The sequence below is a fragment of the Giraffa tippelskirchi genome, chromosome 2 (genome assembly GCF_054371585.1).
Source record: "Giraffa tippelskirchi isolate mGirTip1 chromosome 2, T2T-mGirTip1v1.2.pri, whole genome shotgun sequence".
Lineage (NCBI taxonomy): Eukaryota > Metazoa > Chordata > Mammalia > Artiodactyla > Giraffidae > Giraffa > Giraffa tippelskirchi.
The window spans coordinates 182014146-182026203 of record NC_137276.1 but is presented as its reverse complement, the minus strand read 5'-3'; positions in this window follow the sequence as shown (position 1 = coordinate 182026203).

The window sequence follows — 12058 nt, the reverse complement described above, 5'->3', positions numbered from 1 at the left end:
TAAGCCGCTTCAGTCGTGTCCGACTCTGTGCGACCCCATAGACGGAAGCCCACCAGGCTCCCCCGTCCCTGGGATCCTCCAGGCAAGAATATTGGAATAGGTTGCCATTTCCTTCTCCAATGCATGAAAATGAAAAGTGAAAGTGTAGTTGCTCAGTCGTGTCCGACTCTTAGCGACCCCATGGACTGCAGCCTACCAGGCTCCTCCCTCCATGGGATTTTCCAGGCAAGAGTACTGGAGTGGGGTGCCATTGCCTTCTCCTCAGAAGTGTCTAAGGGCCTAAAATCTAAAACTTTGGAATTATGTATGCTATTCAGTCAATTTTTTCTTTTTTTTTAGTTAACTAGGTGACTTAATTAATGAATAGTACAGGTTCAAACTGAGACAACATTATAAGCCAGAAAAAATATTTTGTTTGTGTGTAGTTCTTACAATACAAGTAAGATTAATGTTTTTATGAGAGAGAAAGAATCCTAATAGGAACTGAAGGCAAAGTTTATTCAAAAGCACTTCAGGCTTTAGAAAATTAATTCAGTTTAAGTGGATTATTAAATTTTATACAAAACTGTAAAAGCAAATATTAAATAACAGTGTCTCAATTGACTGGGTATAACCCAGGTTGAAACCAAATTTTAAGGAGAGGTTTTGACCTGGTATAATCATAGACAATCACATAATCTAAGCATTAAAAATGCTTAATTCTGTAAATTTACGTACACTTGAGGCTTTTAATAAGAATAATGCCACTTGTCCAACCTAGGGGTCACAGATATTTTTGTAACATGAATGAGAATAATTTGATGATATTTGGGTTTTACAAATCGTATAAACACTAAATCATGGTATATGATTTAGTATTAAACCACATAATCCAAAGGCATGTATACCTGATTTCTCATAGGAAGATATAAAACAACCTCTAAAACAAACTTAAACTGTTACTTTGGAAGCATTAGCACATAATGGACACATGTCATGGTCAGATAATATGCATGAGTTTTGAGACACTATTAATGAATTCTGTTCTTTTATTATAGAGAGATCAGGACTAGATGCAATATGATATGGGGGAAATAGCACTGTTCTAGGAGTCAGGATGTCTGGACTTCAGTGCTTTCCATCACCAAATGGCCAGGCGATCTTGAACAAGCCACAAAAACCTCTTTGGAGATTAGTTGTTTTTGTAAAATAAGAGGATTTGATAAATGGTCTCAAAGTCCATCCCAGCTTTGTAATTCCATGACTCCATCCATATATGGTAATGTGATAAGAGCAGGGCTAAATAATTCAAAATATGTTACTACCTCTCCATTCTTTCCTCTTTTCTTTCCTTTTTCTCTCATCATTTTCATGACTCCAATGACATTCTCAATACATATTTATTCCTTTGTCTTTAATATCTAGCATATACACTGGTCAAAACTTCAGTCTATAAAAAGAGCTGTCTATCTTCAAGAAACTCAATCTAATACAGCAAATATATAAATCGATTGCATTATGTGATTCAAGTTAAAAAATACGTTAGTAATTTATATTCCTCACAAAGACAGTACAACAAAGAGACCAATGAAGTGTTATTTAAGTTAGCCCAGAAAAACTTAATTATGCAGGAAACACCTCAATATCTGATAGGGATTTTTTTAATGATAAGGAACTAGTCAGGCAACAGAGGGAACAGAATGTTCATTGGAACCATGGCATTGTAGTGTGTTTTGCTTAGGTGCAGATACAACAACCCTAATTGTCATGAATCTCCTGCCCCTGAACATCAGATTTCTTGGGATTTACCATCCTTTCTGAGTGATTACTTTTTTAACTTTTAGTTTAAAAAATAAAAACCGCTGAAATATCTTTTACATTTGGTACTTCTTGATTATTATAGATATTATACATACAATATTAAAGATTATGTTTTTATCAATTATTATTTGGGGGGCTCTCTATTCAGTTCCAGTGATCAGTATCCCTTTAACAAATATTAAATGTAATGATAACTATAGCATTATGACATATCATGATATCCTCCTATCTTATTTTTCTTCTTCAAGAATGTCTTATCTTTGAGTTTTTGCTCTTTCACACAAAATTTTAGTATCAGCTTGTTAAGTTTCACTAAGAAAAACCTGTTGAATTTTACCATAATTTTATTAATTTTATAGATTAATTTGGGGAAAATACAAATCAATCTTATCCATGAAATATGATGTCTTTTCATTTATATAGGTCTTCTTTAACATCATTTAACCAAGTTTTAAATTGTTTCCATACAGGTTTGCCTATCTTCTGTTAGGCTTGTTGCTCTGTACTGATTTTTGTTGCTGAAGTATTTTAATGCCTCTTATTTATTTTTCATGTATTGTCATGTTATCTATGATCTCCAGTACACTGTTAAATGGAAATGGTTATAACTGACAACTTCCTGATTTTAAAATGAAATGCAAGTACATATTACCATTAAGGATGTTTATTGTTCATTTTGTGTACACTATCAAAATTTTAAATTACCCTTCTAATCCTATTTTTCTGAGTGTTTATAGTGAATGAGTCTTGACATGTCAATGCTTTATTTGGATTTATTGAAATGAAATTGTTTTTCTTAATAATGCAGTGAAGTACATTAATTATATTTCTAAAGTAAACCCTCTTGCATGCTTGGGAAAAAAACCCAATTTGGTCATGATATGTTACTTTTTACGTTTCATTGGATTTGATTTGCAGATAATTTGTTTAGGATTTTTGCATGTATGCACATGCCTGATATTGAACTGCAAATGTGCTGTCATACAATCTTTTCCAGTTATTTATTACTGCAAAGCTAGGTTCTCCCAAATATAGAGATTTAAAACAGTACAACCACAAAATTTGGGCAGGGTTTCACTGGGAAAATTTTTAGCTCCATGTGGCACTTACTGAGATCACTCAGTGATATTCAGCTAGTGACTGGACTGGGCTGAAGTTCACAACAAATTCAATCAAATGTCTGGTGCCTTAATAAGGAAAGTTGAAATACTAAGCTCAGCTGGGCTCCTCCAAATAACTTCAGGGCCTCTCCATGTGGTATACACACAGGGTGGTCACACTTCTTAAATAATCGCTCAGGGCTTCAAGAGATCAAGGCAGTAGCCACCAATCCTCTTAAAAACTAGGGCCATAATTGGCATGGCAACATTTCTGCCATTTGCCATCATCTACTGGTAAGACAGTCACAAGCAAGTGAGTATCATAGAGGAAGGGAAATAAACTCCATCTCTTGATGAAAGGAATGCCAAAGAATATGCATACAGTTTTTTTTTTTTTAATCTATCACAATACCTGTTTATAATTTTGGTAGAAGGTCAAACTATTTTAATATCATGAGTTTGGAATATCTCTTTTTTATTCACAAAAAAACATTTAGTAAGATTGTAATCATCTGCTCCTTAAGTGTTTGATGGAAGTTTCCTTTAAAACCATCTGTCCCTGTTGTTTTCTATTTTGTGAATATAATGATTCTAAGAATGTTGAGGCTTTCTATTTCTTCTTGAATTGTTTTTGGTAGGTCATTTATTTTTGTCTAAGTTTTCAATATATTGGCACAAGTTATTCATTGAATCCTCTTTTTATTCTGTACAGAATCCAGTTATATCAATTTTATTAATAATATATCAATTCTTTATCAATCTGCCAAAATTTGTTGACTTTATTAATATTTCTGAAACTTAACATAGTTATTTCTATTGCATGTTTGATTCTTTCTCCTTATATCATGGTCTAAGTTTTTACTAATTCTTTCTATTTAGATTAATTTTGTTATTTTAACATCTCTTATTCTTATCCATATCTAAGAATTTTATATTTTATCCATTTATAAGAATTCTGTATCAGTTCAGTCGCTCAGTCGTGTCCGACTCTTTGCAACCCCATGAACCGCAGCACGCCAGGCCTCCCTGTTCTGGTGAATACAGGCTTCTTGTGGATCGTGTTATGAATATGTTCTTCCACTTTTGTGGCCTGCTTTCTCACTCCTGTGATGAATTCAAGCTCTTAACTTTCAGGTACACTGTCGTATCCATCTTTTATGACTAATGTTTTGTGTATTCTGCTTAAGAAATCTATCACTATCCTCAAGGTCATGAAAATGTTCTATACTACTTTTATCTATCAGAAAGATCTAACATTCACCTGGAATTCATATTTGCATGTGATGTTAGGTATCACTTTTGCCGATGTTGGTATCTGTTGACCCAGAACCACTTATCAAACAGATCTTCCTTTTCCTACTGTTCTGTAATTTCTTCTTTATCACAAATCAAGTAGTTTGTTTCTGGGCCCTAAACTGTTATGTTGGGCTATTTATCCATTCTTGTGCCAGTACTACACTATAATTATTGTAACTTCCTAATAAGCTTGATATCAGAGAGAGCAAGTTCTCTAAACAACTTCTTTTTCAAGATAGTTGATTACTCTTGACTCTTGGCTCTTTGCATTATTATATAAGTTCTAGCATCTACTTGTTGATGTCAACATAAAAATCCATCAGAATTTTTATTGGGATTGCACTGAATTCAGTGGCTTATATTGGGGAGAACCAATATCTTTAAAATGTTGACTCAATCCATGAATATAATATATTCTATTACTTATTTGGACCTTAATATTTTTTCTCTTTATTTTTTACTGTTTTTTTCTTTTTGAATAATGGTCTTGCACAACTTTTGTCATATTTATTCCGAGATGAATATTTATTTGTCATATTTATTCCTAGATGTTGTGGTCTTTTTAATACTACTACAATTGTTATTTTATTTTCTCATTGCTGATACATAAAAAATATAAGTATGTTTTCATATTGACTTTGCATGCAGAAAACCTACTAAAATCATTTATTAATCCAATAATTTATCAGTGATTCTTTGGGTATTCTCAGTACCAAATTATATTGTGTATGAATAATGATGTTTTCTTTTCTTTCCAATTATAATATTTTTATTTCTTTTCCTGATTTACCGGCTAAGACCTACAGCAAAATGTTGACTAAGTGATGACAACTAGTATCCTTCCTATCTCTGACAGAAACATTATATGAATATGATGAATTCATGAATATGAATTGAATATGATGCTTGTGGTAGTTTGTTCTGTTTTGTTTTGAAATATACTATATCAAACTAGGTCAATATTTTACACCTTTTATATATCACTTGATTCAATTTCCTAATTGAATTTTTATGACCTGCGCAACTATGAGGCAGTATGCTCTATAAGTTCCATTTTTTAAATCCTTCTAAAATATTTATTATGAAACTTACACTGGCCTCAAAAAGTAAGCTGGGAAGTATTTCCTCCTATTTTATTCTCCAGAAAAAAATCATAATATTAGCACTTTTTTCCCTAAGGATTCAAAAAAATTCACCTTTATTCAAGAATATTCAAACTTCCTATTTTTTCTTGTATCTGTTTCAATGTTATGTTTTTCTGGGACTTTGTTGTTGATGTTGTTGTTCAGTCTCTAAGTTGTGCCGACTCTTTGCTAATTTGTTGATTTCATGTAAATTTTCAAATTTATTGGCATGAAACTGAATACACAGGATCTGTAGAAATGTCACCTTTTCATTTCCAATGTTAAGTATTTCTGCCTTCTTGCTCTCCTTGTTTTCTTTCCCTTGATTAATCTCATAATATGTTTGTAAATTTTATTTTTCTTTTCCAAAGTGTCACTTCTTGGTTTTGTTAATTTTTATCATTTTTTAAAAATCTACCACTGATTTCTTTTCTTCTCTTTAAAATTTCTATCCTCCTTATACTTTCTTCAGAATTCAATTGCTATTTTTTCTAACTTCTTGAGATAGATGCTTAACTCATTTAACCTTTCTTCTCTTCTTTTATATATTCAAAACTAAAAATTTGTCTTTCAGTATGGCTACATGTCATGAGCTTATCAAGTAGTATTTTTTAACATTTAAAAACATTTCCTAATTTCCATTTTAATTCTTCTTCAATTCACAGATTACTTACAAGCATACTGCTTGTTTTCCAAACATTTAGGGGATTTCCTACTTAGCTCACTGACTTTCATCTTAATACCACTGTGGTCAGTGAACATACTCTATTTTATTTTAATCCCTTTAAATATGTCGAGACACGCTTTCTGGCATAAAGTGTTGAAAGTGTTAGTCACTCAGTCATGTCCAACTGTATGTGACCCCACGGACTGTGTAGCCCACCAGGCCCCTCTGTCTATGGAATTCTTCAGGCAAGAATACTGGAGTGGGTAGCCATTCCCTTTTGCAGAGGATCTGGCATAGCACATATTAAATTTTAGTAAACTTTCTCTGACCACAGAAAATCAAGCTATAAATATCACTATTTGGTGTTAACTTTTCTAACCTCCTTTGAATAATTGACTATTTTAGTTAGACCCTCTTTACTGTCCTTTTTTATTGGGATGGGGGTTATCCTGAGAGGTAGAAGCATAGATTCTTGATTTAACCAAATCTAACATAATTTAGTACTTTTACTTCTTCCAAGACAATGCAGGATCTCGCATTCACCACTCCATATTTATATGACACTGTTGTCACATATTTTAACTCTACATATTTTAAATTCCAAAAATGGAAATAATATTGTTATTATTATTATTTTAACAGTAAACATTTATCTAGGTTTACCTACAAATTTACTCTTTTTGGTGCTCTTTACTTTTTCTTGCATTTCCAATCATCCGTCTAGAATCATTCCTCCTTTCCTACTGAAGGACATGCTTTAGTATTTCTTTTAGTGTGGATCTGCCAGTGATGAATTCTCAGTTTTTGGTTGTATGAAAAATGCTTTTACTTCACTTTCATTCACAAAGAAAATTTTCACTGGAAATAGGATTCTAGATTAGCAACCATTTTCTTTCAGCATTGTCTTTACTGTCCTCTAGCCTCCATGCTTCCATTTACTCATTAATCTTTGTTCTTTTCTAATATATGTATCTAAAACCAAAAATTTCTCTCAACATGGCTTTAGCTACATACCATGAAGTTTAGACAGTTAATTCGATTTTGATTCCTTTGGGTTATAAAAGGTTTTTTTTTTTTCAGCTGTTCACCAGTATTTCTCTTTGTAGCTCACCAGTTTTACTATGATGTGCCTATGTTATTGTGCTTTTATTTACCCTGCCTGGGTTTCACAAAGTACCTTGAGTCTGTAGTTTGATGTATTTAATCATTTTTGAAAACTTGAAAGTCCATTATCATTTCAAATATATTAATATTTACTTCCTTTCACCTCTCTTTCAGGAACTTTATTTATTCATATGTTAATCATGTCTCAGGCTATTCCCTTAGCATCCCCAAGTATTTCATCTCTTTTCTATCTTTAAAAAAAATATTTTTCAAACTATCTTCTGATTCATCTGTTAGATTTAGCCTGATGTCATACTCATTATTGAATTCTCATTTTCTGTGATTTTTAAAAATGTGTTTATTTCTAAGTTTCCATTTCATTCTCTTAAAATTATCTTGAATATAGCATAGCTACTTTAACAGCATAGCTACTTTAACATTTTACCTGATATCTCCATTTTTTAGACTCCCAGTGGGTCAGTTCCACTATTTGTTGTTTCTCTTAAATTTTGATCATGTCCTCTCACATACTTATGTGCCCTTTTATTAGTTATTTACTTGGGTGCCAGCTATTGTATATAAAATTTTTTTTAGAATTAAATTTAGGCCTACATTAGCTTCCCAGAGAAAGATTTGATATCTCTTTTGGCAAGAATAGTTAAGGGCTTTAACCATCTGGAGTCACCTTATGTAATTTTAGGAATTAAAATTATTTCAAGCTAGGTCCCTGCAAGGGTTTGCTTCATTTCTGATTCACTACAACTTCTACAGTATAGCTGTGATATTATATTTTGAAAAAAGAAAAGAAAGAAAGAAAGAAAAGAAGGCAAGAAAAAGAAGAGGTAACACTGAATAGAGAGGATCTCAACTCAAAGCAGGAGGTTTCTACCATTTCTCACCTTTCTTAACAGACCCCGCTCACCAATATTTTGGGAAAACACAGGAGCCTAAGTTGAATATATTATCATCCAGAGAAGAATTAAATTTGTTTCTTCTGAGACCCAGTTAGCACTGCTGACGAGAACACGCTAGTCCATTCCAAGATCCACAGCTTAATCTGGGAGTCTTGGTATCAGCCACTCAACTTTGTTACATACCTAAGGCTTAGTTTCCTTATCTTAGCTCTGGCATTACAACCAGTGTAAGCCTGATTATTCATTGATGCTTACTCAATCCTCTGATTTTACAGCATAGATTATTTTTTATATGCTTTCTTCTTCATGTGTTTGCGTGTTTGGGCCTCTCGGAGATTTTCCTTTCTTCCTACAAGCTTAGTGATGCAAGAAAGTTTTCCTAACACAGGATTTTTGCAGAATCTTCTTATCATATGGTGGACTGTCCAGAGCAAAATTCTCTGCCTCCTTTCTTCCAATTTATCATTTTGTGAGCTTTTTGAGGATGATAACATTCTCAGAAAACTTACCAGATGGAGCTCAAATTTAAGCTTAGAGCTTTTATGGGGAAAAAACTAATAGTGAATAAAAGTACATACGTTGATAATGACAAATATATGTCTTTGAAATACTTTATAATGTAAACAAAATAATTCTTCCTCATCTTCATTATGTTCTAGTTGGTTTATAGGTGACTAATAGGACTCAGATGAGTCAAAGACATAAAACCTCAGTCTCACAGTAGGATCAGTAGGTAATCAAGATAGCCATTCATTTAAATCTCAAATTCTGGCTTTAAAAGAAAGATTTATACAATGGTAGTTATCCCAATTTTCTTATTCATAGCTTTAGAATTGTCTCTGCATCTTACTAGCTGAATAGGAGTTCAACATGAATGGGAATTCTCAGTAGGTGTTGAGTGAATGTGTAAACAAGAGAACTAGACTCAAATCTGTAGAACAAATTACAGCTTTTTAAAGTTACTATGAAACATTTTTGTTTCTTTTTAAGATTAAATGTATTCAGAGAGTTGGAGTATGTATGAAGAAAGGTGGAAGGTATTCCAATGCCCTGGCAATTTGACCAGTCCAGAATGGCCTACTGTTGGTTAATCATTCATATGTCAACTATAAAAACAGTACTACAGACTGCCTTGACTTACAATGGGATTACAAATAAACCCATCATAAGTTGCATATATTGTAAGTCAAAAATATTGTAAGTGGAAAATGCATTAATACACTTAGCCTGCTGAACATCACAGCTGAGCCTGTGTGCATGCTAAGCCACTTCAGTCTTGTCTGACCCTGTGCAACCCTATGGACTGTAACCTGCCAGGCTCCTCTACCTTAAACATGCTCAGAACACTTACATTAGCATACAGTTGGGCAAAATCATCCAACACAAAGCCTATTGATAATAAAGTGTTGAATACCTCAATCAATAGAGAAATAGAATGGTTGTAATGGTTGTTCTCCCTGGTGATGATGTGGCTGACTGGGAGCTGCAGTGGCTGCTGCCGACCAGCATCATGAGAGGATCAGGCTGCATACTACTAACCCAGGAGAAGATTAACATTCAAATTTTTAAACACGATTCCTACTGAATGCATATCATCACAAAGTCAAAAAACTGTGAGTCCAACCATAACATCGTAAATTGGGGACCCTCTGTACCATGTCAAAAGTTACAGGTAAAAGATGGCATTGGGTAGTGTTAAGACTTGGATAAGAGTGACCTCTAGGCTTAAATCCCACTTAAACTAGTTACTACCAATCTAACTTTGGATGAGTTTCTTAACTTTTCTAGGGTTCCAGTTCCTCAGTAAAATAATGTTAATACTTACGTCATAAGATTGCCATGAGGTTTATGATATAACAACAAGTTTCTAAAACACAGTAAAGATTCAAGGGTTTATCAAGTTATTTCTTCCTTGCTATGTTTTTCTAGTCCCCCAGCCAAGCTCCAAAGTAGACCCCATGGTTTATGAGGGAACATGAAAAAACTTAAGCTGGTGTTCAAGCCATGGTTTGTCTAAATTGAGTAAAGCCTAAATAGCCAACAGAAATAACAAGAAACAAATGGGATGTTTAAGAATCTCTGTTACAATCATATATCATATTTTTACTGATACAACTAAGGATTTGTCTTAAAATACATAATTCTAAATCTAACAGTATTAAACTTAGAATTATTGGTACTGTTAAAGGAACTAAATAACGAACTTTAAATAGAAAAAAAAGAGGAAAATGGTTATTTACATATGCAAATAAAGGCTTGGGAGTTAGAGAACAGAACCAACTCTAAGAGTAGGCTCCAACAACAGAACCAACTCTAAGAGTAGGCTCCAAGAAATTTACACTGAAATAGTTAACATCTAAAATAACAGAAACTTTAAGAAAATATGCATCTATTATAAGAAAAAGTATACAAAGCATCAATTCAGATATCTAGCCAGCTAACATATCTTGTCATACTCAAATAATCAGTTACCTCTTAATTCACAATCATATTTGGAAGTTATCTGTTTATTTTTAATGTTGGACATAATTTTAAAACATTTTAATGTTTGATAATCATTTACTGAGCATATAACTACTAGGAAAGCACTGCATTGGATCAGCAAGTGATACAAAAAAATGTATCTAGCCTTCAAGTAAAATCATACATTACAATATGACTTTACAGTACAAATTTGACTGATCCTACTGCTATACAAGGTACAGCATATAACAAGAGTGTTTACACTTGAGGGAAAAAAGAGACATCTGAAAACATCAAGGAAAAAAGACTTATATTACATTGCTATTCAAAAAGTTCAAAGACCTTTCTGTGCTTTCTCTAACCTAGCCTGGCAAGAATAATAGATTACTTGTATTGATTTCTCCCCACTGCATGGAACAAGCACTGTGAAAATTCTTTAAATAACTCATTTAACATTCACAATAATCCTACAAGGTAGGCACTCTTTTTATTCCATTTTCCAGGTAGGCAGTTGAGATTAACTTAAGGTTATACAGCTAGCAAGTAGCAGAGCTAAGTCTTAAACTTAGCAGTCTAACCAGAAAAATAGCCTTCACCTCTTGCAATACTGCTTCACAAGCATCCAAGCAAACTGCACATTCGGTGCAGATGGGACACCCCCTCCCCCCACCACCCTTCTCAGATAACCAGTTCTAGGGAAGCAAGACTCACTGTCAGGCTCTTCTCTATATTTTTACTCCTTTCTCTTCTGCTGCAACATGAACCCGCTGTCTTTATTTAAAATTGGTTCAACATTATGCTAAGTATTAGACAGAGAAAGACCATATGATCTTACTTATTCATAGAATCTAAAAACACCAACCTCATAGAAACAGAGAGTAGAAAGGTAGTTGCTAGGGGCAGAGAAGTGGGGGAAATGAGGAGATGTTGGTCAATGGGTACAAACTTGCGGTTTTAAAATAAGTTCTAGGGATCTAAGGTACTGATGGTGACCATAGTTAACAATACTGTATTGTATCCTTTAAAGTTGCCATGAAAGTAGAGCTTTAATGTTCTCACCATAAATAATAACAACAACAACAAAAGCTAATTAAGTGAAGGATGTGCTAATTAACTTCATTGTGGTAAACATTTCACAATATATGTGTATCAAATCATCACATTTTACACCTTAAACTTACACATTACATGTCAATTATATAGCAATAGGATTGTAAAAAATTAAAATAAAAAAGTTTAACTGCCTCAAAAACCTCTAGGCGCCTTTATTTCAAGAACTTATTTATCTTAGTATTTCATCTGTCTTAACACATAATTCTAACTTGCAATAAATTTTAATTCAGTTCTAACAACATGCTAAGCACTGGTAATACACCAGTGAACTTGTGAAGTATCTATAGCTGTCATTACCATGGTGAACTTAGTTAAGACATCAAAAAAATACATATTGAACTCTAACTATGTACATGGCATTGATTTAGAGTCTGTGACGCATTCAAGAGATTTAAGACATAATCCCTGTTCTCAACAAGTTTATAGTTCAGCTGCAGAGAGAGAGAAACAAAAACATGAAAAAGTAAATAATTCAAA